Source organism: Zosterops lateralis, assembly GCF_965231275.1.
Source record: "Zosterops lateralis genome assembly, chromosome: 4".
In the NCBI taxonomy this organism is placed as follows: Eukaryota; Metazoa; Chordata; class Aves; order Passeriformes; family Zosteropidae; genus Zosterops; species Zosterops lateralis.
In genome coordinates this window covers 12,327,378-12,353,713 of record NC_139765.1, presented here as the reverse complement: position 1 = coordinate 12,353,713, position 26,336 = coordinate 12,327,378, and the positions used below count along the sequence as shown (strand labels likewise).

General features: G+C 43.9%; 1 protein-coding gene across 2 annotated transcripts in view; it reads left to right on the top strand.

Annotated features, from left to right (window-relative positions):
• Nucleotides 1-6,493: 6,493 nt before the first annotated feature.
• STK38L (serine/threonine kinase 38 like) overlaps nucleotides 6,494-26,336 on the top strand; it is a 45,404-nt gene continuing 25,561 nt past the window's right edge. The window contains exon 1 of one of the 2 annotated variants that reach the window (XM_083858837.1): nucleotides 6,494-6,546. The gene's annotated coding sequence lies outside the window, so the exon portion shown is untranslated. Of the gene's footprint in view, nucleotides 6,547-7,038; nucleotides 7,222-26,336 lie in introns of those variants that run through there. The other variant, XM_083858838.1, reaches the window with a different exon arrangement.

The window sequence follows — 26,336 nt, the reverse complement described above, 5'->3', positions numbered from 1 at the left end:
GATTTGCAGTGCTTCCCTGACCTTGGATTAGCTTAACTTTGGGTTAGAAAAACCTTCCAAGTTATTTCCAGTGATCCCTTTACACTGTGCTTGCTTCTTCCACCATGGAAACAGCAGCTCTGCTCTTAAGACTTCTTGATCCACAGACCTGTGGTTTTCCCAGGTTATCTCTGACCATTGCTCCGATGTCTCCCCTCACCAAACTTTCCTCCCTTCCATGCAGCTCCTCTAAGGTACAGCTGGATCATTCATGTTAGCAATGGAGTTCCTGAACATGAACACAAAGCTTATGGTCTCTGCTTATACCAGTCCTTTTTGCACAAACCTTTCATGGTTCCAGAAGTGCTTCTTCACAGCCGCACTGAGATTTATCCCATTTCCTTGTAATCCATCTTCTTCCCTCCCATACTGGCTCCAACGTTGAGCTACAGACTCTGGAACCACAGGTTTTGACTGTCCTGCAACTGACCCTCAATCCATGAGATAAAAGGGGGGAGAGCTTGTCACTTCAGCCCCATTCTGTGGGACCAGAGCCAGACTGTGCCCTGTGACTGAAGTGTGGTGTTCCCAGTCACACCACAAGGCATGGCAACTCCAATTCAAGCCAGGCTGGTCAGTCTCTGTGCCTCCTGTGCCTGTTTTGCTGTCCTTGGTTCTCCTGTGTCAGCTACACCATGCTGTGATGCCAGCCAGCCCTTCCAAGCAAGAACATCCTCTTCCTAGGCTCTTCCAGAAGCTATGTTCACAGAGATAGATCCTGGGACTTTAGTATCAGACTCTAAAATAGATGAATTAGGTTGAAAAACAGGGAACAGAATGTAACAGAAAGTTGCATCATTTTGTTTACATCTTGTTCCAGTTTCTTTTTCCCTTAATTTATTTTGAGAGCTTTATGTCAGACAGAAAAGCTGCACTTGATCACCATATAGGAAGCAAATGTTGAGTAAGAAAACAGACTGTGTGGTTAAGCTTGCAACACACACTGATCTCCCATCCTGGTCTCAGGATAATATGAAAAAAACCAATGGATTTAGCAAAGAATCTGCAGAGAATCTTTGCTAAGAAGAAAAAAGCATATGATCACTGCTGAACCAGTGTAAGAACAGAACAAATATATTGACTAAGAATAAGAGGCCTGGAAAACACAAGTATTTTTGTATAGTATATTATTTTGTATCCCTGGGATCGACTGGGAAAATCATCACCTTCATTTTTCTCTGGAATTTCAAAGAAAGGACAATGCTGACTGTGCTAACTGATGAATAATACTGAGCTTCCTTAATTAAAAATAGTTATTATTAGTTAGTGTGTTTGTTAACTGTTTTGTTCCAGACTTTCCATGTTTCTTTGTTTATGGAAAAAGATCAGGTACTAAATATATCTCTCGCAAGTCCACCAAGGATTTTCTCCAAGGAGAATCCAGGAATAATATTTTAAGAGATGACGTTGTTTAAGCGAACTCAGCTATAAATATTTTAATTGCTTACAAAACGAATCAAATTTGTCACATCCTTAACTCCTATCTGAGGAATCTGATATCTCTGTGCCAGGAAGAACTCTGCTGTGGGTTCCAAATTGCCTGCAAAAGTCACAGCCAAGCCAGAAATTCATGCTAAAAAAATAATACTACTTGCATATGAAAGAAGTCATTTCAATGGCATTGAAAATTGGCAAAATCCTGGTTTTGGAAGGGCTGCTGGGAGTTGCTAAGATGTTCAGGATATGAATTGACAGTCTGTAAGGTGACTATACCAATTTCCTTGATTTTGCAGAGCTGAATGAGCTGCTTTGTTCCTCAGACTATACACATGGAAATACAAATGTTTTCCCTGTGACATAGATGCTATTAATATAAAGAAAGTTATCTGGGCTTTCAGGAAAGTATAAACTAGAAGTTTCTCAGAAAGGGTGTGGATATAGAACAGTCTGTAGTTGTCTGTATGAAACAGAGCTGGACTGTTTCAAATACACTCAAAAGGCACCTCATTTTTAAAACTGAACTAATACTACTTATTTGTTGGCATAAGTTAATTTTTCCCATTTTTAAGAGACATAGCAAATTATGTGTTCTGCCTCTAGATTAAGAGGTGAAGCAAAAATTATATACCCCTGGTTAAATTCATGTTTTGTCCACATTTTGAATGGTGAAATTCTGGTTCCTTTCCTTCCAAAAATGTAATAGAAATTGCAACATGGCAACATGACAGATGAGAGTATGGAATGGCTTCTAGGCTAGGAATAAAGAAAACCGAAAAGGATATTAAAGAAAGAGTAGCACTGCCAGGATGGACATGGATTGACAGTTCATCATCTGTGCTGGTAACAAAACTAGGATCCCCACCAAGATGTTCTCAGAACCAGATTCAGGACAAGCTAAAGGAGGAGAATTTCACACAACACACTGTTCCATGTGCTGGGAATACAAGATGTTTCCAGGCTTTTAAGAGTAGACTGCACAAGCATTAGGAAGAGCAAAACCCTTGGAGTTACTTAGACAGACAACATCAGGCTTGGGATAGGTGAAGGGTGAGAGGGTTTTAAAGGAATCCTTTGTGCATTTTTTTCTTTCTTCCTTTTCCCTAGATGTCGGCCCATGATCATCAGGAAGACAGAAATGTGACTGAGACAGAGCCCAGCTCTCAATCAGTGCAGACATTCTGATGTCATTAGGTATTTTTAAATATTGATGATGATTTCCTAGAGATGGAGCATGGCAGGAAACAACTGGGTGAGCAAATGTCACTTCTATGAACGGTCTTGCAGAGGTAAACCCAGTGAATTTCTGAGTGTGCAGACCCAAGATCTTAAACTGTTCCATTCAACCATGAAACACTGGATATGAAGTATGACCACATGATCTCCCTTTAAATTTGCATTCCACCTATTAAGAAATTACATTTTTGTCTATGCTGCAGCATTTTCTGAACATTTGATTCACTCCTGTGCCCCACTGGAATCAAGCAACCCAAGATCTACAGTGCACTCAGCAGGTGTGAAATCTTAACAGAATTGTGTAACAGCACACTGCTAAGGTGTCACAAAACAGATCAAAACATTCATTTTTTTTTTTCTGGCCTTCTACCTGTTGAATATAAAAAGCACAGACTTCTGTTATTCAGACAGATCAGGGAGCTACAAGTAAAATTTGGATTACAAGTAGTATCAACAGCAGCTAAAAAGGTCATCATAAACCAGTAGAAAATTTGTGGGGATGTTTCTGGATGGCTTGCACTATGCTTATCTAGCTCTGCATTATTTCCTAAACAATCTTAAGTGTTCTGTAATTTTTCTGGCTTATTCTTAAGAAATACACCTGGACTATATTAGGAGAACAGTAAGAAAGAAAGTCAGAATTAATTCCTAAATGTTGATTAAGTAGTTAGATGCAAACTACTTGTAAATTAAACATTTCTAGGTTATTTCTGATGCTGAGAAGGAGCTTTCATGGTTAAAACCCCCTCTGAATCTTTCCAAGAGACATCTCCAGCATGACTCTGATACAGCAATTTGGATTTGTTACACCAATTGACTGCAAAGAAAGAAATGTCAAACCCTCACATAGATGTCCTTTCTCTGACAAGCTCTCCCTCTTTCGAGCTACAATAACGAGAACAACATTGTTTTGCTTTGCCACAGACGTTCCCCTAAGTTTTTTGAAGGCTTCAGAGGTTCGGTGGAATTTGACAAGAGGTATTTGGGCTTTTGTGTTTGCCTTTAATTGCTGCCCCCGGGGTGGATCCCTGTGCTGCCGCTGCTGCAGCCGGGGCCGGCGGAGCAGAGGGCGCAGGACCTTGGCTGCCTGTCACAGCTTGCAGGACTGGGGCAGCACAGAGCCTGCGGGAGTTTGCACGCTCACAGCAAAGATTTTGTTTCAAAAGTGTTTGTCTAACTCCTATGCCTGGCAGCTCAAAGAGCTGCCGCCCTTCTACACGGTGAATAGGTGCTTATATTTCTGAATTACAGGCTAACTCTGGACATACACAGAAATAAAAGTTTATTGGGCTGTCGGTAATGGTTACACTGTGTCACAGTTTGGGTTAAAACCTGAGGTATTTCTGTCAGCTCTCCTCCAACAACAAACTAACTTCACCTGCCTGCACAGACACTGCAGGTTTGGCTCTGCCACAGCCCATTTCAGGATGAGCATTTGGTTGTAAGTCTCTTTAGGTGTGCAGACCTTCAAAGACTGTGGACAAGCTCAAACAGTCAGGAGCCACCAGCCCACTAACCTCAACTGCAACCGTGGTCAACCCATTAATCAGACTTTTACAGCACTGAGATAACCTATGTGTACAGCTCTGTTAAAAACATATATTTAAAATTAGAAAATTAAAATAAACCATGTGTGTTTTGTGATGGAATGTCCACTAACATAAATACTTTTACGGCCACATAAAAATAGAAACATGTAATACTTTGTTTTTCCATAAATCTGTTAAGCAACAGCCAGTGCTTTTATTAATATACTGCTTCTCTTTTAAATTGCACTTTTATTTAGAAAAACTCACAATCCTGACTTAAGAGGAGTTACATGGAATCATACAGAAAACTCGAAATGCAAACAGACATGCCTCATTCCTCTAAAACAAGAAAGTGGTTCTTTATATGCCAGTAATTTTTGTAGTCTTAGGGAGCCATTTGTTTCCCTTTTTCTCTTGAAAAAAATTAAATAAATGGAAGTTTGCCCCACTTCCCCCCTCACACATCCACATACATGCACAGGACCAACAAAACTCAGTAATTTTCCACTGGCACAACAGCCTTTCAGTGCTTGCCATCTGCTGTGCTGGCAGGACCCACCAGAGGAGCACCAGCAGCAAGGCAGGAACTGGAACGTCACGTTGTGAATATTCATTCCATTTTCATTGTCACAGCTGTGTCTCAACATCTCTCCGAGACTGACCTTGCCTCCCCCGACTGCCCTGTGGCAGCTCTGGGGAGCAGACAGGAGCAAGGTGCTGAAATCAAAGTTTACAACTCACAAACACCAGAAATCCCCAGACAAAACCAGTCTCCATCCTTGCCGGCGGTAGTGATGTCTGTCACTCCCACTGACCACTGTCACTGACACTGATTTTTAAGGACTTTTGCTCTGGGAAGGGAGCTTTAGTGAAATAACACTTTTCTAGATCCATAACCAGATTATTTTGAATTTCGTTATCACAGAGTGTCTTTTCCCCGGTTGCTAATTTTGTTTCTGGGTGTTTCCAACACAGTGAACGTGAGTGCACAACTTCATTACCTCAGGTTTCTAATGTGGGACCGGAGTTCAGATGTCCCAACTGACAGCCAGTCCTGCACCTCATTCAAGTTAAAACATGCTAATTTTAGGCTTCTGTTATTTCAAACCTACCAAATCTAACGCTTTCAAAACCCAGTCTCAGCAGGTAGGTAGTGCTCAGGCAGGTCCACGGTGGATTCTCTGGGTCTGCTGTAGGTCCTGAAACTGTAAGGTCTCTGGTCAAGAAATCTGCTTTAGTGCACAGAACTCCTAAGCTCCTTATCTCTACATAAAGACTAACGAGGTAAAATAAACCAAATCTGTGTGTCAGTTAAGTCCTCCTCATCAGAAACTCTCCTCGAGTGATGACATCAAGACATACCTTCCCTCCCTTCCACAGGATCCATGTGGAAGCAGATTGTCCTTTGTCATTGCTCCAATCTGGGCTCACAGATTTGCCCCCTGCACAGCTGAAGGCAGTTTAACTCCTGACTGTGAGACCTGTCACAACCACGAGCCCTTCAGCGAGTCCCGACTGGCAGAGCTTGCCGAGTGCCAAGGTTTGGTCTGAGGGGACAGGACCGTGGGGACAGCATGGATTGCAGGTACAGGGAGCGATCCTGCCCCTCTGCCCAGCCCTGGGGGGCACATCTGGAGTGCTGTGTCCAGTCCTGGGCTCCTCAGCACAGGAGGGACAGGGAGCTCCTGGAGCAGGGCCAGTGGAGGATGCAGAGATGATTTAGGGCCTGGAGCATCTCTGACAGGGAAAGGCTGAGGGAGCTGGGGCTGTCCAGCCTCGAGAGGAGCCCCAGCTGAGAGGGGCCCTCAGCCCTGGGTGTCCCTGTCTGCAGGGAGGGCTCCCAGCAGGGCCCAGGCTCTGCTCTGGGGGCCCAGCAATGGCACCAGAGGAATGTGCAGGGACTGATCCCAGGAAGTTCCACCTGGACATGAGGCAGAACTTCTGTCCTGGGCAGTGACCGAGTCCGAGAGGATGGCGAGTCTCTCAGGCTGGGGACATTGCCCGGACACACACAGCGGTGTGCGGTGTGCTGTGGGCTGCCCCGCTGGAGCGGGAGGCAGCCCCGTCCCTCCCCCGCATCCCTCCGTTCCCCATCCCGGACGGCGCTGCGGGGGACGCGGGGCTGCACGGGGCGGGCGGGAAGGGGCGGGGCGAGCGGCGCGCGCCGGCGGGCGCGGCCAATGGCGGCGCGGGGCTCGGCGGCGCGCGGCTCTCGCGAGAGCCGGCGGGTAAACATCGGCCCCCGCCGCGGGCCCGCCCGCTGCCATTAGCGCGGGGGCGGCGCCGCGCTCGGACCGGGCGGGAGGTGAGTCCTGAGGGGAGCCGGGTCCCGAGGGCAGGCGGGCGCCCTCCGCCCCGGCGCTGCCCGCGGAAACGGCTCCGGCACGCTGCCGCCGGGGACTAGGAATTTCCCCCTGCCTTCCCTCTTTCCTCCCCCCGCACCGTGAGGCAGCAGGAGCAGCCATCGCCGTGGAGGCTACGGGAGCGCAGCCTCAGCCCCGGCTGCGGGGAGCATCGGGGGTGGCACCGGCTGCGGGCTGGTTCGCCCGCCTGTCCCTCGGGTGGCTCGTCCCCCTGCCCCCGGGGCGACCTGTGAGTCGTCCCGCAGCCCCTGGGGTGGCTCGTCCCCCTGCCCCCGGGGTGCCGTGTCCCCTTGGCGCCGGGTGTCGGTGCGGGGACAGAGCGGGGCCGGGCTGTGCCGAGACCCCGCCGGCTGCTCAGGGCTGGGCTGTGCTCGTGCTACAGAACGTGCCTCTGGGCTTAAGACTGTCCTGCCTTCTTTAGAAATAAATAAATAAACAAAGGGACGAAATTATCTCCCTAATGCGCTTAGAAAAGCAAACAACCTTCGCAAGTTTCCCCTCGCGGGAGGAGCAAATCTCAAACCTTGTGCCGAGCCGGAGGACTTCGGGATTGAGGCCCCCGTGGTTTGTCTGTCCGGCTCATGCTCTGCGTCTTTAGACGGTTCTCATTGACTCGGGTAAAAGTTAAATGCTAAGAACTTAGAGAGGTCTCGCGGTTGTTTGGTTTTACTTGATCTGTAACGCCTTGGGATAGAATAGCAGAGCTCACACGCTGCCTCCGCTGGTGTACCTGCCTTCCTCCTGCAAAATCCACACTGGGAATAAGGAGCCTTGCTGTAGCCTCTCAATCAAAAGCAATGCCGACATTTGATTTTTTTTTTTTTTTTTTTTGAGAGACATTCCCTGTAAGATATTTGGTGGGATGTATTGGTTTTGCTTTTACCTTCTTTTTGGAGAGCCGTGGGGGTTTTGTTGACTGTAGATCTTGGGATTTGTCAGGTGTGCTGATTCAGTGTTTTGATTACAGTTTTTTAAAGTCACTTAAAGGAGAGGCATCTTTTTTATGAGTGTTTATAAGGCTAATAAATCTCACTAAGTTGTTGTGCCGGCTCCATAAAAGACGCCTGAATATATACAGGAATCTGAAAAAATGTTTTCATTCCTTATGCTTCAGGAATGAAAGAATATCAGCTTTAATTTTACTCTGAAAAATGAAAAGAAATAGGAGCCCACAGGCTACTGACCTGAGAGGTGATGATCGGTGGGCTCCTTCATTGCATGTGAGAACTCTGTTACTGTATCCGATAGAATTGCTGCAGTTTTACCTTCTGTGCCGTATGTAGACATGTTTTCCTGGCTTTGTTGAGAAATGTCTTGGATAGGAAAAGTCAAATTTGCATAGCTCTGTCAACTCATTTGTTTTTCATAATGTACATGGCATACTGTATGTTCAATTTAAATACTTTTGCTTAACAGAGCTTAAAATTCTAAACATTTATTACTCAAACATTTCAGGGGAAGACAAATGCCAAGGCACTAGCTAAGCAGAATTCAGAAGCAAATATTTACAAAGGACAGGTATCATGCTTTATTTCCTTCTGCCGTTTTTTTTCTCTCAAGAAGTTATCCTGTCTTACCAAACAGCAAACCCACACCCCAATGTTGACTTGCAGTGGGCTTGGAGCAGGCCCGTGCTCTTGGTGAGGGAATGTTCCCAGGAGAACAGAAATGTTGGGTTTCTGTCAGATGATGTGTTGTGGAGCTGCTTGTGTGAGTTTTTTGGGGCTGACCTCAGAGGGTCTGCTCTGCAGTGGAGTCCCCGGTGGGACTCTCCTGGATTGTGGGACAATGTGGGATGTCACACTGGAGTTCAGTGCATGCACAGTGCCTGGAGTTCTGTGTAGCCTCCCTTGGCTCCTCTGTCTTTTTGTCCCCAAAGTTTGAATGGTGGGTAGAAGTTTTTTAATCATTTGGGTTACTGCTGTGGTTTGGGATGGCTCTTGAATCCTGTGGTGACCGCAAGGAGCTTAGTCACTGTCTGTGTCCACTGGGTTTGTCTTGCTTCCAAAGCTTATCTTCTCCCTACAGATTCAATTTTTGCTCAGGCCGTGTTTATTCCAATAGAAATGTTGTTCTTCCCACCAAGTTTAAACTGAGCATTAGTTAAAATGTGAAGCCAGTTGATAAACTTTGATATTTGTATTCCAGGAGGTGCAGGGTAGACATGGAAATTGCAATGAAAAGAATTGCTTCTCTGAATGCAGTATTCATCAGCACAAAGCCTGCTAAGCTGATATTATATGGTAAATGGTTTGCTTTTAGTCTCCCAGAAAGAGGCTTTGTGTCTTAGGGTAATGGCAGTTGACATAAATCAAACATACAATTGTCCACAAAATCATTTAATCTTCTCTTGTTGCTCATTTGAACATATAGCTGCACTTAGAGCAGACCTGCCACCAGCAGTAATTGCATTGCTGTGCCTTGAAAATATGGGTTTGATAAATAACTGGAGTCTAATTTTTGAGATTGGTTGGTGCAGAATTTTTCAAAGTCTGGTGGTTAAATAACAGCTTTTGTTGTGCAAAAAAATTGTTACACTGGGGTAAGCCAATTTAATATTGTGGGGTAGGAACTCAGGGAACAGTTATTTCCTATTATGAATTTAAATAGTGAACTGTATTCAAGGTGGCAGAGTCGTCTTGAAGACTCAGAAATTAGTTGTCAAATGCAGCAGAGCAGACTTTATAATTCGATTGGTACAGAAAATGCTGTAAGTCTGTAGCATAAAACTACAAAATAACTTCTGGCAGTCCCACTGCTCCTGTATTTGCATGGGGAAGTAGTAGAACATTTTCATCTTAACCATATAGAACAAAACAGGAAGTAGGAGAAGAAATAAAGAAAAGCTCAGTTTCCTTGTCATAAATTATTTGATCAGTAGGGGAAGCATTAAAATGGGCTTAATAGTAATAGTTAATAGTAAAATGTAAAATGTAGTTATTAGTGCCTTACTTGTGAAGTCAGGTAATCTTGTAAGGCATGCACTGATAGCTCATTAAATACTTTTTACAGATTAAAAAAGCAAATGAAAACAGATCAAGAATGAATATTAATTTTTATGCTTCAAATATCTGACTTTCTGATTTCTTGGTAATTTAGGTTTTTTTGGATTTTATATTCTGGTTTGAACTGTAGACTTGAAACTTAGTTTGTGCTGTATGCCTTTAATATTTATACCTACAAACTTGCAAATGTGTAGCTGACCCATGGTTTTATGAGGGTTACACTGATCAGACTGTGAAGAAAAGAGATACCTAGAATTTGGAAGACTACTTTTAGGGGATTTTGATTGTCTAAGGAACAGTTGTCTTCGTGTTTTCACTAGTAAAAGGAGCAGTTTTGGTTAAAGTGGTAGCCTGGGTTTATGGGATTTCCCAAGAGTGAGAATGTCCTGAAGGAGTAAAAAGGGAATCAACTCTTCACCTTTTAGTAACATGGAACAGCCAAGATGAAGCAATAGTTTGGTGTGTGCAGGTTGTGCAAACAGATGGAGTTTATCAGAGGTGGCAGAATGAATGGGAGGGAGAAGTAAAGGGATAAATCAAATCTATATGGGACAGGAAGAGTGTTCACTGTATTGCAACTTATATTAGCTATGTTTCTTATATTCCAGAGTGTGAGCCTGTGATCACTGACATGCTGTAGAGGAGCTCCAGTCTTAGCAAAGACCTTGGTATATTGGGTTGTGTTAAATTTCCTTCCACAGAAGGGGAAACAAAAAAATCTTATCTTTGACCAGATGAAAAGTTGTGAGACCTTTTTCTACTCTGTGTAATAAAGAGAGCTGTTTACAATTCTGAGAGCACTGTGTGTAATGTCACATTAAGTACTGCATTCAGAAAATGTGCCAAGGTATTTTAGCAATTAAATCTCCTGGTAGGAAAACAAAACCCAGCTGACCATCCCCCAGACAAAGACTTGGAAAACTTGGCCTTCCCAGAAAGTTGTACTTGGTTGAAGGCCCTTTTTATGAGCCACTGTAGTAGAATAATGCTTACAAGAAGCACAGTTGTGCATCAGTTGGTTGCAATTGAAAAGGAGATATTGGGTTGTGCCAAACCATAGGAGCTGCCAAGATTCTCAGCTTCTGTACACAGGAGTGTAGGGGAGGGGCAGGAGCCGTAACCTCCATTCTCATACCCAAGGCAGGAGGAGGGCAGGAGACTCATCACCAGTACACACCTGACTGCCCTGAGTGGCTGCTGAGGGCAGGAACAACAAAGGAGAGCGGCTTGTCACACGTGGGGAGCTGTGTGTGCTTAGGGGGCTCTGCTGGTGCTACAGCTCCATATCCCTGTCCCCAGTGGAACAGAGTGAGACTGCTTCCCTGGCATGGTTGTGCTTTGCCATGAGATTCCCTCAGGATCACTGAGAGCCCCCCAAAGGACACATGGGGGCTCTTCCTGCCAGATCACTGCCCCTGTAGAGATTCTCAAGTCTGTTCTGTGGGTAGGAAGTCTCAGTGTTTTTATGACTTCACTAGTAAACACCTACTTACAGCTGAACTGATAGGTAAATTCCAAAGGATATTTCCTTGTCTGCAGGAGGGCTGTTGTGTACAAACCAGCCAAGATCTGGATGACCTCACCACAGAGCCTCTTTACCCTTGTTTGAAGCTGAACTTGGAATTAGATGTCTTAGATTTCCATGGATCACAGCTGTGCACAGAGGAGGGGGCAGGATGCAGGGGTGCCGGTATTGCCCCTTTATTACTCAGTGCAGAGCTGCCTCTTTGGCTGATTAGGTAGATTTGAACCAGACTGGAGAGGGCAGGGGCAGTTCAAAGGCTTCAGTGTTCCACTCTTTCCTATAAAAACTGAGGAAAACCTTTCCTTTCAGGAGAAATTCCCTTTTCCCAGATTAGCCCAGTAAAAACGGCAGACCTTAGACCAATGGCATGTGGCTCCTTTGGCTTTTGCATATTGGAAAAGTGTTTATTACAGACTTTTCTTAAAATTTGTTTTAATTACTTTTTACAATGAACAGTTGCATAATGTGTTCCCTGCCCTTCCCTCTTGCTGGTGCCTTATAAGGGAGGTAACCAGAACGGCAGCCAAATATCAGCCTGATGATGAAAGAATTGTTCCACTTAAAATGTCACTAATTTTTAGCCTGCTGAGTCCTGTATGAGGAGGAGAGCTTATATTAGTAGCTCCCCAGACAAAAGCATTTCACTGCATTGTTTAAAGACAGCTGTTGTTTCTTGAAGTTTAAGATTCCTCTGTTCTGTGCTCTGTGGTGTTTGCAGAGCAGGAGAGGAGAACAAATTTAATCACAAGGTAAAGATATAGTGGGAGTACCTGTTTCTTCAAACAGTAGCAACTGGATATGTAGAATGAAGCAAGCCTGTTTAACAGTAATTAAAAGTACAATTTAACAAGCTGTAAAATCTGGAACTATAAGGGAATTTGTGTTCTGCATATGAGGTTCTCTGTGGGACTCAGTTATTCAGCCATGGCTGGTACAGACAGGTAACAGGCAGCTGTTAAAGCACATTCCTGTTTAGTGGAGTAATGGCTGTTGCTTATCAGACACTGGTGTAGCAAATGCTGTTGGTGAGACTTAGCAAAGCAGTTTAAAAGGCTGAGGGAATTGGGATTGTTCAGCCTGGAGAGGAGAAGGCTTTGGGGTGACCTCATTGTGGCCTTGCAGTGCCTGAAGGGAACCCACAGGAAAGATGGAGAGAGACTCTTGACAAGAGCCTGGAGTGACAGGACTAGGGGCAATGGCTTCACACTGACAGAGAAGAGGTTTTGATTGGATATTGGGAAAAAAGTTCTTTGTGAAGGTGGTGGGGCCCTGGCAAAGGGTGCCCAGAGCAGCTGTGGCTGCCCCTGGATCCCTGGCAGTGTCCAAGGCCAGGCTGGATGGGCTCTGGGCAAGCTGGGGTAGTGGAAGGTGTCCCTGCCCATGGCAGGGGGCTGGAACTGGGTGATCTTTCAGGTCCCTTCCAACCGCAGCCAGTCTGTGATCCTCTGAAGTAAGGGTTGCCTGTGGTGCAGATCCTATAGTTGCCTGTCTTGGAAGGCAGTCAGGTGCATCACAGCAAATCTGACTCTCAAGATAAGGTGAAAAAGGAATTTTATCTTTTCTGGTGTCATTAACATGCACCTTTCTCACTGGTTTTTATTGGTTTTGTTTGTGCTTGGTTGGTTCCACTAACGTGAAAACCAGCTCTGGTTGAACAGGTGAGTGGCTGTTCTTTGACTGACTTGCTGTATTGCACTTGTGTAAATCAGAAGTTTTATTGTGGCTAAAGAAAATTTCTCTTGCTAGACTAATCTGTCTGCTGATAGTTTAATTCATTTCCTTCACTTCATGAAATTAGTTATAGCATGTACCTCCATTTCCATTAATGCTGTAGGAAAGGAAATATTAATATTCAGGTTTATTGGGGGGCAGAGGAGAGAAACAAACCAACCAAACCTGATGATATTGTAAGCACAATTTCTAGTAAAGTCTTATTTTTTAGTCCTTCCCCCATCTTCACAGTCACAGGTAGTTTTAGGAAGTAGTGACTAAGGGCAGAGAATCCAGGTTTATTAAAACGGGAGTTCTTCATCAATTCATCTCTCAGATCTCCTCTTTGCAAAGAATATAAAAGGCCTCTTTATATTGAAGTGTATTAACTGGTTCCTCTTATGGTTAATTATTGTATGGACACTCCTGCTCTGTGTTTAATTTAACAGAGAAGGAGAGATTATATAAAGTCTTCATCACTTGAGCATCTTAGCACACTTGTAGTCTGGATGTGGTGACCTCACTGCACAATTGCCTAGCAATTAGAAACTTTTCTGTGGGTTTGGGATGTTTTTCCCTTCTTTAAAAAAAAATCAGATGAAAAACCACAACAGTTAATGTTAAGAACACCTGGAATAATCACCTGTAAGTTGCTCATTCTTTGTGAAATCAAAATGAAGTTGAAGTTGGACAAACTGACAATAAGCAACAGAGGTTGAGGCTGTTGTCTCCAGGTCTGGTGAAGCCCAGGCTGCTGTCAAGGCACATTCTTAGCCCATCACACACCTCCCAGCCCTCTGCACCACGGGTTGGAAACCACTAACTTTTGGTGAGCTGTGGTAGTAGGAACAAGCACCTTCAGAAATAGTTTCAGGTAAATGATTGAATTGCAAGAATTGCATTTTGAGAAGGAGATCTGGAAAAACAATTCCAGTTGTGTGGAAAATGAAGGGAATACAGAAGGAGATTCTTCTGACTGTTAAATCTTTTTCCTCTCTTTTCTCCTTGTCTTTTTTTTTCCCCATGAGCCAGTGATAAAGGGAAACAAACAAAGTGGAATGCTTTAAATTGTCAAGCTTTGCTGGCAAATCTTCAAAGAAATTGGATTTTTTTTTACCTTTCTTACATTGCACCAGTTGTTGACTGCTCTAGTTCTCAATAATTAACAGTGTTTACAGGCAACATTCATCCATTCCTTCAACAGAAAGCTATGGTAGTGTTACAGGAGAACAAATCTGTGAGATGAATCCTTGGATTCCAGCTGTGCTGGTGTGGTAGTCATATATAGAATGATGGAGGTGTCTGATGAGGATTATAATGTGTTTACCAGCTAATCAGTTTGAGCAGGTAAATCCTGGCACTTCCAAAGGGTTGGTTATACCTGGCATGTAACTTAGCTGCAAGTGGACTTGTGTAAAAGTTTCTGTGACAGGAATGAGATATGTTCTCTTGTCCTCCCAGCCTTGCTCTGGGCTTGTCACGATGAGGAGTGTGAAATGAATGCCATACTGATGTGATCAGTGCAGAGAATTTCAGGCCATGGATGTGTCAGTGGGACTGACCAATATGTGGATATTTAAGTTAATGTATTTCTGGTCTAATCCCAGCTCCTTCAGTGGGGATTGGTGGTGCTGATGCTGCTGTAGATGACCTAAAGGAACTTTCCACTGGGTTTTTCAGGAGGCATCTGAGTACAACCTGCCCTGTTCTCTCCTCCCAGGCCAGGCTGAAAGCATTGTAAGCATTGTCTCTGGCAGCTGGGGTTCATTCATAACTCCAGAGTCTTAGGCTCACACTTGGATACTTCTAAGCCCTATTTAATCCCAGAGGGCACCTGATTCATGTGAACTGCTTGCTTTTGCTCACAGACACGTAAGCCCCTTTTGTAGTGACACATGAAAAAAGAAATAACAAAATCCCTTTCAGAGTTCAGGAGAAAGAGATGAACGTTGTATCACCAAAACCAGGGAAGAGAGAGTTTCTCCTACACTGGCCTACAGCACTGGCTGGAGCTGCTGCTCACAGCTTGTGCTGCAGCCTGGCTGCTGACAGAATAATTTTGCTGAGCACCTCTGCTGCAAAGAGGTTCCTTGGAGCCTGCCAAAAATACTGCTATTTTACCTTTGGTCCTCAGTAAGATGCAAAACTCTGGCCTTTGTGAAGGTGCAAAGAAGAAATATGCTTGGCCTTTTTATGTTCAAATAAGCAAAATAACATTCTGCTCTGTAAAATAAATGTTCCTTTACAGTCGAAAGGGACATTTGGGGAATTGACCAATGGATACACTTTTTTAATGTGTTCTTTGGATCACTGCATTTGAAAGGATTTGAAATCATAGTGGAAAGTCAAAAAAGAAAAAGGAAGTAATTACGAAGTAATTGGGGGATGAAATTGTTATACTCTAATAAAGAGAAGTAGTTTTAGCTAATTTTCTCATGCATTTTTTTGTTAAACAAACAACAATATTTAGAAAGCCAGTTTCAGTTTTGTTTATGGTTCAGTCCAGTTCCAGGTGTTGAACCCCAGGCACGGAATGAGCTTGTGCCGCTCTAGGGAGCGAGGGCTGCAAGAGAAGAATTATAATGACAATTTTGCTTATAATGTTTTGCTTTAAGAGAAAAAAAAAAAAAAAAAAAAACCAAGAAACTGAAAGTTGTTAGTGTTATTTGTATTTTTTCCTTGTAGAACCTAATTTTTGAAATTAGTCCTGACAGTGTCTTTCTTATTTCTCTATCCCTGTAATTTTCTCAGTCTGAGAACCAGAGCATAAATGCATTTTCCTGGTCCTTTTGCTGAAGTGCTCCTCATCGGCCGTGTCATCTTTAAAGATGTACAGGCTGAGAAGATAAAAGCTTCTGTATCCATACTCAGGATATTAGGGAGAGTGAATCTGCATCTGCCTGTGTGCAGCTGGGGAATGCAGTGGCAGGATGAGATTTTCTTATGTCAGTGTGGAATCCAAGTGTTTTCCCTCCCTCACTTGCATGCCAAGGCCAGGCTGGGTTTTGCCACCCAGTTAAGGGCCACCCACCCGCCTTCTCCCTGAATCCTGAAGTAAATCCTCCTCAGATATTGCAAACTGATAAATCCCAAGTAGGAGCAATGCAGCTCAAGCTCCGTATTTGTCTTGGATAGAAGGCCAGACTTCTGTCTGGAACATGTGAATTGGTGCTTCAGGTGCAGCTTCCTTCTGTTCAGGAGTGGGGATGATCCTGTCAACAAAGCACCTGTTTTACAAGATGAAGTCACTGACACAAGTGGGTTGCCAGTATTTGTGTACATCAGGGCAGGGAAACGGGATTTTTGTCCTGTGCTATAGCAAGCACCTGCCTTTGCTTTTCCCTACAGTTTTCCCTTCCTTGGATAGCTCAGGAATGTAGTTTGTGTTTGACCTTGACTGTAGGGTCTTTAATGAAATAAAATTTAGCTAAGGACGCTTTACTGAATGCATTCCAATGGCTTTCCAGATTAACGGCATTGACTAATGTGCGAGTAAAATAAACACCTAAGAATTTCTTGTAATTCTTTAATTTCCTTTGGTACCTCCGTCAATACTAATTCTAACCAAGAAACCTCTTTTTTAAAAAATAAATCTACTACCCACATTGAGTTTGGTGGTATAATTCTTTGAGGGAGAATTTGAGCTTTGAGGGAGAGGACAAAGAATAATCCCGCCTCTGTTGTGGATACTTAGGACATTTTTTGAAGTGCTAGGCAGATAGAAGTGTACTGAGATGTTTTTCACGAGTGCTTTTTCAATATTGAAACATGGTACTCTTTGAGGTACTGACCGCATTTGACCCTGTGTACTTCACAGGCATCCTTCAATCAGTTTAGCAGCTGTTTACAAAGCACCAAAATTCAGAAGGCTTTCATCTGTGAATGAAACACATTCTTTTTGCTCAACTTGGCATCTCTGAATTTACTGAGCAGCCCCAATCCCCTAATATTGTGTGATTAGATTCAGTTACCTCGTGCCATCCCAATGCAAAAAGTTCCAGTTATTAATGGACTCGACTGCCCCTTTCAAAGCTATTGCTCTGTGACACATCCAGTTAAAATTACTTGGTTTTCTTAAAGCAGAGTCTAAAATATTGTTACTTAGTTCTCTAAATTTGTATCACTTGCTTCGTGCCCTTTTCCTGGCAAGATACAAAGCAAATACAACTAATTATTGATTTCTTTGAAATGATGTGGTTGGTTCAAGGTGTACCTCTGTTTCTGTGCTAAATTTTCTTAAAGATAAGTGCTTGAGAGCTCTGAAACTTCTGTTGGCTCCAGAAAGAAATGCAGTTAGAATGTGGGCTAGGAATATTCCTGCTCTCCTTTTGCATGGCTCTAGCATGTTGGAGGCCTGCAGGTCATGGGCTTTACTACTTGTAAAGTGTTGGGTTTCAGGTATTACTTAAAGGAATACTTAGATTAGTTCATATTTAGTACGAATGCAGTGGGATGCTTCCACAGAAGATGCTGGAAAAAAGCAGTTTGTGTTTTGAAGGAGAGTGCTATTTTGAGGGAGGATAATTCTTTCTCCCTACCTTATTCAGTCCTTGCCCTTTAGAATGGTATCAGCAAAGGAAGTGACTCTCACAGATGCTTTTGTGGTTCCTAATTTGCTGAGAGCTGGACTGAGATCCCTTGATTCATTTCACGGAAGGCACCAAAGAGCTATTTCCAGTCACTGCCTGGACCAGGTCTTGGAGCTGAAAGATGCTGCCAGCCATGCCTCACAAGAATCATAACAACTTGCATTTCAAATATTTCAACATGATAATTCAGCCTTTGAAGTTTTGGCACCTATTTGGCAAGGGATGTCTCCAAAGAGGTATTTTTAGCAAACACTATATATAGAGCTTCAGATCTTCATCTTCTTTATGTGGAGAATATTTTTACTGTCTGTGAGGTGCCCATGTAAAAATGACAAGATGTTCAAGCCACAGTTGGATTCAAATTGTCTTAAATTTGGTGGAAGCTGTGCCTATCCACATTACAGACTTGCCTGGCCCTCTTCTGCTGGAGAGTCCAGTGTCCTGTGGTGCAAATGAGGATGAGGGGAGGAGGGATGCCACCTTTTTGTTTGCTTCATTGGGCTTTTGGAACGTAATTTAACTGAAAGTGGGATCTGTTTGCTAGAGGACTGTTTGCCGAGGATGGGTCTCTTAAAGTGCTTGAGAAACTTTGAGAAACTGTAGGCATAGCCAACAGTTAGAGGCTTTGGAGATTATGAGGAGAAGCAACCTGCTAGATCCAAAGACTTGTTCCAGATATCCTCATCACAATGAGGGTTGGCATTGTGTCAGATGCCAGGCAGAATTCATCTACCTGTCCTTGGGTGTTTAAAAGTTGCACATCCAAGGTAGCTTGACTTCTTTACCATGCTGGGTAGTCAGTGGACTTGGAAAAGCACTGGCAGGAGATGTTTGCTTCTTCCTCCTGCAAGGGTGACTACAGATGGAGAAAAATCCAGGTGCAGGGAAGGCCTGAGTGGACTTGCAGTCAGGCTGCCTCCAATGAACACCCTGATACTGCTGTGTGACTTCTGAGTAGCTCCCTGTGGCAGATGAAATGTCAACAGTAACAGGATCTATTGGCTTTACTTTTGTCAAATATCCCTGCATGTGCATGCAGGAACTTGTGAATTCCCAGCCTCCTTTTGTTTTGCCAGCAGCGTGGTCAGGATCTGTTTGTTTTTCTCCAGAAGAGCGTGAAGAATGTGCTCCCTCAACAGCAGCTGTGAGAGCCCCAGGGCTCCTGTGATCCTCTGCAGTTGCACATCTGAAAAATCCCCAGGCTCGGGTCAACTGAGCTTTTTCTTCTGTTTCCTGCTGTCATTCTAGATTTTCCCATAGTTCATTGTGGCATTTAGTGTTAAACATAGGATTCCATAAAGCATTTTTATGTTCCTGAAGTGCACACACTTTATTTTTCAAACGTGTGTCTGTGAAGCATTGCCAGAGCAGCAGTGTGTCTTTGCCCAGCACTAACCTGATCTGACTGTAATACTAAACTCAAGGTGAGAATCAGGACTGATGCACTGATTCTGGGTCTCAACTCTTCCTTCAGGTTTTTGGCAGCTTCTGCAAGTTACTCTTTGTGCCTCAGATGCTGGTGCTGCATAGTTAACTTTTGATTTAATATATGTTTTGGTGTCTCTGATAAATTTTGTTACACCTTGTTTTCTGCATTTCTGAAATCAGGCTGAAATTGTCTGCATGGTTTGAGAACTGTGTATGGAGGGTGCTATGTCAGCATGTGTGGCTCAACATCCCTGGAAGTGTTCAAGAAATGATTTTAGGTGGCACTTAATGCTGTGGATGAGTTGATGTGGTGGTGTTTGGTCAAGGACTAGACTTGATCTTGCAGATGTTTTCCAACCATGATGACTCAAGGATTCTTTGCTATCTTGGATATATTTCTGTTGCTGAATGAAGGGGTCTGTTCCCTGGGAGCTGCTGTGGATTCTTGTTACCAGTCAGGAATCTTCCCTTGCTCATACACCTTCAAAATCCTGCTGGGTCTGAAGGCTGGGTTTACTTAATTTCCTTCTCAGGTGATACAGTTGCTGACTTGCATTATCAAGATCATGTGTTTCTATGTTTCAGTTTTGGGAAGTACCTCCAGATCTAGTCGGAAAATATTTTAAAGGGGCAAAACATAATTTGCTTGAAGGGTGGTAGGAAGGTACATGACACAGGGAAGCAGAATAAAGCTGGCAGCTCCAGTTCATTGCAAGATGGAGATCCTTTGTGGCATTATTAACATGAGGGATAACCCAGAGGAGAGGAAAGCAGCTTGAGGCTTGCTAGCAACCCCAAGAGACCTTTGCAGCTTTGGGCATGCTGGGAAGAGGGAGGGCACACCTTCCCTCCTGGAGGCTGCCAGCAGAGCAGCTTCCCTGTCTTTCAGGATTTGCTGAATTTCCATAATTTATTTTGCAAAATTTTACTCAAGGGGATGCAAAAAAAAAAAAAAAAAAAAAAAAAAGGTCAACTTGCCTCCAGATCTTGCTTCCAACCCTGAGTTACCATCTTAGATCTGGGGAGAGCAATGAATTTTTTATTATGAATCTAGGCTAGGGAGGTAGGGCTCAGTATCAATGGAGCATAATCTGTGGAGTAAAAAGTGTTAGTTTTTCCCAGATCTTTTCTGACTGCCAGGGGTAGTCCTAAAATAAGGGATTTCACTTGCTTTTCATTTTGTAAATGAATGCAAGTTAAAAAATATTTTAAGGGTCAATTGAAGCAATAATTAATCATCTGAGGAATCACAGATGTAAATGTTTTTGATTCTATGCCAATACTACTTTATTAGACTACTTTGTCTTTATTTTTTGGTGCTCCTTACATTTTCAGAAGTGAAGAGAATAGAGCAGAGCTGACGCTTCCTTGTGATTTGTGAAATTGGGACATATTCTCTCTTACCCTGTGCTATATCAATGTGACTAACCACATTCCTGATACTGCATGTGGCTTTACTGGGAAGCTGTAAAACTTTCCAAAGGTTACCTATTTATCAGTGCTTTAAAAGGCAGCTGAATAATGTTATTTGCATATGAGCAACAGAAAATGTAAACACTGACTGGGGAGTCAGTGGAGGAATGCTCTCAGCTGGACTCACAAAAGCAGCATTTCTCCAAGGCTGTTGTAGCTCAGCTTGGGAATGCTGTCACCAAATTTGGCCTCTTGCAGAGCATTGATGGCCAGTGGTCCTTCCTGTTGCTCTTTCCCATATATTTCCCCCGTGTTTCTGAATTCACAGTGAGATTTCAGCCCGGTCTTGGAGCAGTGCAAGCCGCCTCAGGTGCTTATCTTGCCACACACCCTTCCAAACCTGCAATACACAGATCCATGCTTGACTGCAGCCTTCAAATGGGCAGCTCACACAAGTGCACTTACAAAGGAGGGCCCACATGTTATTACTAGGTTAAATAATGAATTTTCAGAATGAATTAATAACTTTTTAGTACTTGAGAACCCAGCCCTTTATGCTTGTGAACTCCTAACATGATCTGCTGGCTACAGGAATGATGTTTGCTTTCTTTTAGGGTAACTGGGGCACACCCTAAGTACATGTTTTCTTTTTTCTTTCTGTATGGTTTGTTTTTGCACATAGGAAATAAAACAGAATCCAGATCATCTGTTACTTAATGCAGTTTCCTGTGTTGTAGCCACAAGAGCGTCCTTCTTTTGTGCATACATCATCTGCAATTAGAAACAGAAAACTCCAGATATTCATGACTTCAATGCTTGCATCACTGGCAAATGACAGGAATTTAATGTGGTTTTATTTTGCAGGATTTGTCCACTTGAAGTCACCTTTAGAGGTTTTATTGGGGCTGAGCTGATAACTCTTCTGGGAGAGTGGTTGAGTGGACTGAGAGGAGATGCATTAAGGAATGAGTGAGAGATTAGGATGGGCCTTTCGGTGGATGTTCCTGATGTGTTCCCATAGATCAAGTGCCGGGCATTGCTGTAAGTCTTAGAGTGACCATACAACTATTCAGATTCAAGTACAGGTTGTGTCTGTGTCTGCTGCAGAGTGGGCTTCTGCTGCAGCTCAGCATTGCTCTTGGAGCTTGCTGTCCATGCTGGGCTTTGCAGGAATCAAGCAGTGCCCCAGGAGGAGAATCTGGGAGAGCTCATGAGACAAACGAGAGCAGCACATGGTACCAACCTTTCCTGGGCTTTGTAAATGTGGCTGGGGTGATCCATGGAGAGTGCAGCACATGGATGGGTGCTCAGCTCTTCATCATGGTTAGCCTCACCTTGACCATTTCCATCAGAGTCAAATGGATTGTGTTCTGTACTGTTGCAGCCTGAAGTAAAGGGAATGTCAGAAAGTAGATACAGCCTGTGTTTTGAGAGCTTTGCACAGCTCTGCTCTCCACCAGCCCATTTCCAAACTGAGCCAGCCAAAGTGGGGGCAAGAGGGATGTGACTCATTGGTGAGAGTCAATGTTTGTGTAACAGTTGCCACCATTGGGCTCTGGGGTTTCTGTTGCACCCAATCTGACATAAATGGCCTCTGTCCAAAGGGACAGCCCTGTCCTCCCACTGCTACAAGTGTATCCAAATTTTACTGGGATGTAATCCAAGTCTGGCTGCCTGCAAAAGGGACAGTGCTGTTCTCCCCCTTGTCCTCTGTGCCTGTCCCTATTTAATTGCTCCTCTTTCACCAAATTTGTGGAGTTGGAGGATGGGACAAACCAATTTGCTGATCTTATGGAAGAGTGGTCTCGTTTTCACAAGAGCATGGGCTGGTTGGCAGCTTAATTTTGTCAGGCTGCTGAGTTGCCCTAACTGGCCTGTGGCTGCATTATTAGGAAAACTATGGGAATGTGTGGCTGAGACTTGAGGGTTCAGCCCAGTGGAGAGGAAGGGACTTTTCTTTCTAAGAACCAATTGTAGACCTGCACTGACAAGTCCTTGAAGCAGGGCTTGGCAGCAATGTCTGTCCTTTCTGTGTAAGGGCCTTGAGCATAGGGCCCATCCCCATAAGGAAATGTTAGCATTAAATAATATTTCAAAAGTGGAAATGATCTCATTCTTCCTACGGCTTATTTGGGTTTTTCTCTGGTTACTATTTATGGGAAATAGCTGCTTGTATGCAACTTATCAAGCAATTCAGATCACTGCCTGAAAGTCGTCTTTATTTGCCACTCCACCAGTCTCCATCTTGACACATTGTTTGTACAAAACTGGTATTTCCGTTCAGATTTCCTGCAGGTAACTCCACTTGTATTTATCTGCACTTGACAGATAAAGAAATGGAGGCACAATGACACTTGGTCACTTTACAGGGCAGTAGAGACTTTCACCTTGAAAAGGAACCATGAGAACCATTCTGTGGGAACACAAGTGTTTCTTCTCCTTTGCTTGAGGTGACCCCTGTTCCATGAAGAGTCCTCCTTTTACTGATGAGTCCTGCTCCTTTTCTCAGTCAAGAGAGTGCTTAGCCCTCAGGACATGCTCCAAGGCTTTCTGTTCTGAAGGCTTCCTTGGTGGGAAAGGTTTGCTCCTAGAGACTTTGTCATCTTTTTCTGCTTTTCTTGCCATAATCTATTTCATCTTGAAAGCATAGGAAACTGGGCTCTTTAAATTTTATTTATTTTTTTTAATCTGGAAATTTACCCTTTCATGCATGTTTAACATACAGCCTTAATATCTTATAGAAACTTAAGCAGATGTCTTCTGTTCCTTTTCCCTCTTCCTCCCTTGCAGCTGGATATAGCCAGAGCTTTTATCCCTGGTTTGTTTCTCTTTTCCTTTAACTTGGAAACCAGATATGGAATCAAATATCTGAGATTAATTTAAAGGAAAACAGCACCCATTCTGAGTGAACTTTCCCAGGCCAAGGCTGGAGAATTACTACTCAGACGAACCTAATCCTCATCACAAACCTTATCATCATCTATGTGCAATTCCTTCTTTGCCTTTCTCTTCTCATCCTAGAAGGGTGAATATGCAGTTATGTAGGAAGGATCATGTGGACATACAGACTGTCATAACAAAGCATTCCTGGTGCCCTTCAGCCCTGGAGGAGATGGGCAGTTGGGACGGGAAAGAAAGGCTGCAGGAAGACTCCTGCATTTCACAAGGCAGTCTGCCTCTGCAAGAGCTGTTTCCTCTCTACCTAAACCTCTAAGTCTCAGAAGGATGAGCCCCAGCTACCTACTTGCTGTGTTTTTGTCATATATACATTCTCAGTGTGATGGAAATGTTGAAATACAAGACCACAGTTGTATTGACTGTTCTCCCCTAAACCAGTCTGATAATAAGGCATAAGGATAAAGCTTTCTCTTCTCAGTTACCCTTATTGTCACTGTGGGGGTTAGGTGTTGTCCTTATGGTTCCTTTATGAGATAATGCTGCATTCTCCACCTCTGGTGCTGGTGATTTGGTGGTAAGAGCATGGCTCAGCTCCATCCCCACCATGCCAAATCTGTTTCCCAGCTTCAGGCGCCTCTCTTACGTCAAGAAACCACACACATCTCTCTATCTCTGGGCCCTCACCAAGTTAGTCTGCTCTGTGTGCCAACAGCTGTCTGCTGCTCCAAATATCCCAGCTAAAGGAATGAAGTGCTGTAGGGGAATTTGAATGGGCAAACATCTGTTCTTCAGTGTTGTGTACACTGACAACAGACACTACCTGCATTTACAGTTTTGCAGGGCCAGAGGGATCTGTCGTGCTCATTGACCCTGACTGGAGGCACTGCACAGGCCATGGCCGGGCACTCATGTTCTGCATCTCATTTAGCACTCGGCTCCTTTGCTGGCACAGACTTGCCACGTGTAATTACTTAATTTGATTGATGTGATCTAAAAAGAGCCTGGCAAGAGTCAGGGATTTGAATATACATCAGTGAAAAAGGAAAGCAAACTTGGTGCCTTCTTCTCCAGCATTCTTCAGTGCCGGAGTCCCTCCTAATTCCCAAAGGTCCTGCTTCCCTAGGCTCCTTAGGAAGTAAAAGGGCTTAACAAAATACCTAAAATCCAAGAGCAGAGCATCTTGGATGACATCTGAAAAAGTTTCAAGGAAACTTGTACTGGTGCTGTGTTAAAAGCTTCTTTGCTTATTCTTTGCTTCTGTCCTAACTTTTGCCTTTTGGCCACAAAAGATGTAGAGAAATTCTCTGTGACTGAATGTTACCTTTGGGCAGTTGTACATGTTTTAGAGTCGGACGTATTTTTCATTGGACATGAGTAGGACTTTATCTAGAAAACCAATAACTCAGGAGGAAGCAGATTTATGATTGTTGACCTTGCCCTGTTTATAATTATTTCATGATCCAAAACATTGCAGTGAGATATTTAGCACGGGGGTTTTTTATGTCAGTTAATTTAACAGGTCTTAAAACAATGTTTTCTTATGCCTGGATGCAAGTACCTCCTAAAAGCTGTGAAAATGCTTAAGTGCACAGGAATGCAATTACTCTAGTAAATAGAAGAGCTTCCTGTTTTTAGATACTTCTGAGAGAACAAAGATTTACAGCACTGTGAAACTTGGGGAGAGCCAGGAGAAAGGACAGATACAAGTGAGTTGAAGCAAGGTATGAATTGCTATTTCACTGCAGAGCACTGTTGGCTTTCCAGCAAGCTACTGATTTCTCTTGTCCCCAGGAAATTAAAATGCACCCAGTGGTAAACACTGGAAGAAAGGAGTGGCTGCTTGGGACTGCAGGTCTGGTTCCCTCATCAGGTCTCATGCTTCATTTAGTCATCCAGAGTGCTGTCCTGAGCTGACCTCCCCCCTGGAGTGCTTCTTGGAAGATAGCAGTGAGTGGAGACACCAGCACCTCTGTTCCCTCCCTGTTCCTGGCTCCAGCCCTCCATCCTCGCTGGGGGAGCAGAAGTACAACCCTGTGTGTCCCCTCTCTGTGAGGCTGGGGTGGGTGGGGGAGTCCTGCCCACAGCCACACACACATGAGGAGTGCACAGTGAGGCAGTTTGAGTGGGTACTGCTAAACCCCAATGGCTGGATTGTCTTAAGAGGTTAAGAAAATAAAATTAGTTATTTGAAAGAACCGAGCTCTGGAAGGTTTTGGTAAGTCCTTGCGTGTCCTTCAGTGCTGAGTGCTTTAAGTACAGAATGTCTCAGAATGTGCTCCTCACTTTGGGACAGAGCTATTGACAGTAGAGCTTAAAGAATGTAATTGTATCACCAAAGGCTGAGGCAAGTGGAGCTGAGATGGAAGTGACCTTATTAGTGGATTTGCTTTTCTAAACTTCAGGTGGCCAGTCTCCCATTGTTTGTGAAAGCCAAGATCGTGACGTTTGGATCAAAAGTTTCTTTGCTACTTGAAATGGACAAAAGATTAACTCTCAAGGGACATAAACATAGTTTATGGTTCTTACATAGGTGTAGGTAGACTTAGTTTATGCATATATTCCCCTGCATTTTCTTGTATACTCATACATAGTTTCAGCCTGTACCTTTTCCTGTCAGGGAAATGAATTTGCGTTCGCTGCTCGTCGAAAGCAGCAGAGAGCTGGATCTCGGCCGCTGTTCATGGGAGACTTCTGCTGCTCAGCTGTGTTGAATAGCAGGAAATCCTGGAGTGCAGCACAACTCCAATATTCAGTTTTTATTCCATATTAGGAAATATTTCCTTATCATTACTGCGGGTGTGTTGGAATGATTTCTGAGATTAATTTTTGCGAGCCAAATTAAAAGACAAGGAGGCCTTGCCCGTTTATTTCCCGCTTTCAGGCTGACTCCATGGGAAGGACCAAGCAGGCTCAGCCTGGGCAGAGCGGCCCTTGTCAATCCCTGTGGGTGAAACCAGCCTCACCCAAACTATTTTTAAGATTATTTTTTTCAGCCTGGTAATGGTTCCTCAGTGTGGGTCGTGCAGCTTCTTGTCCTGGCACAAAGCATGGAGCAGCAGCGGGAGGGAAACAAACAGATGGTTGGATGGAAAATGGGATGGCTCCTTTCAGAGACAGTCCTGGCTCATGCCAGCCTACAGCACACACAGCCCTGGCCTGGGCTG